Genomic DNA, 1,662 nt, shown 5'->3' with positions numbered 1-1,662 from the left:
ATCCTTCCCAGCAATCCAGCATCCTCCGCTCTCTCCCAGCTCCCCTCGCCACCCCCTCGGCACCCCCGGCCGGCTCCCCCCACCCTTCCCAGAGCTCCCGGCTCCCCGGAGGCGGCCGGACTGGGCTGTCACGGGAGGCTTTGGCCAGGAAGATCATCCCGTTCCACCCCCTTCCACCAGCCCGGCTAGCTCCAAGTCCCCTCCAGGCTTCCAAGGGATGGGGAATCCACAGCTTCTCTGGGCTTGCGTGGAGCAGGACCCGTGTCCAGCAGGGTGAGGCGATTCCTGCCCATTGTGATTTGAAGGTGTTACCAAGCGCACGGGAAGCACTCCAGGATTTTCAGGGATCAAACCTGGCTGTGTGGAGGCCTTGGCCCCCAGCCAGCCGCCCTCGCAGCCTGCTGGAGCGGCTCCCCAGCAGGTGCACATTAAACCCAACCACGGAATTCCATCCCCTCCTCCCTCCCCGCCATGGCTCTGGCGCGTCCCCGCACGCTGCCAGGATACGATTCCCCATCCCGGCTCTGGGAACCGGCAGCAGCTGCAATTACCCCGGCAGGAGGAAAGCAAAGTAAGGGAGAGGCCAAGCAGAACCTTTTAATTTGCTTAGCCCAGGTGAACAACCCCGGCTGCACTGGGGCAGGGGTGTCAGAACTTGTTCCAAAAGGCAGGATGCAATTTAGGAGTTACCTGGGAGTCTGCCCCGACAGAACCACTTGGATCTGGCTACAGGCTCCACAAACCTGGCAAAAAAAACCACTGGAAATCTGATTATTAAAGGGATTTAATATCTCAGCTTTGTGTACAGGAAGTCGGGGTGGGTTTGGCTGGGTCACAGCAAAGCTACAATTGTTTGGTACCCAATATAAGGGGGCAATTATTGGCAGGATGAGGGGAAACGGCCTCAGGCTCTGCCAGGAGAGGGTCAGGCTGGACCAGCAGGAATTTCTTCATGGAATGGGTCGTTAAATGTAGGAAAGTGGTGCCCAGGGATGTTTGGAGTCCCCATCCCTGGGGGTGTCCAACTGGACTCTGCACTCAGTGCTCTGGGCTGGATCACTCACAGCTTGGACTCGATGATCCTGGACGGCTTTTCCAACCCTAACAATTCCATTAATTTCTGTCTTCTACTGAGCTTAAGTGAATTGGAGACAAAAATGAAGGTGAGGTAAGGGATTTCTCGTATTCTCAAGATCGATTCGCATCGTACAATTTTCAAATCAACCATTTTTAAAATTGTTCTTTTCAAATAACAGGAATCCCATATTTCAGTCTCTTTCTGCTGGGCTTGTTCTGCATCTTGTAGCTGCAGCGTCTGATGAAAAGTGATTGCTAATAATAACCCAGAATTACTCCTAACCCCAGTCTGGAAATCCCACTTCCTGTTGCGATGGGGTTTTGATTCAAACCAAGTGTGCCTCACGGATGGGACACGTGGAGAACTTTCAGCACTCGGCTCCTGCTACGCCAGGCACTGAAAATCCTGAAAATCTCCTCTGTGGAGGGGGGAAGTTCCCCAAAGGCCCTGCTGGGGGGAGCTTTGCTCGGCACCAGCAGGCGTGGGGGTCGCTGCCTTGGACAGGGCTTGTCCCTGAGAAACGGAGTCAGATGGTTTTAATCCTGCCTAGCAGCAGGTGGAGGAGCCAGACCCATTCCCATTCC

Source organism: Parus major, chromosome 22 (assembly GCF_001522545.3).
Source record: "Parus major isolate Abel chromosome 22, Parus_major1.1, whole genome shotgun sequence".
NCBI lineage: Eukaryota > Metazoa > Chordata > Aves > Passeriformes > Paridae > Parus > Parus major.
The sequence above is the reverse complement of the archived record's forward strand: the minus strand, read 5'-3'. Positions refer to the sequence as shown.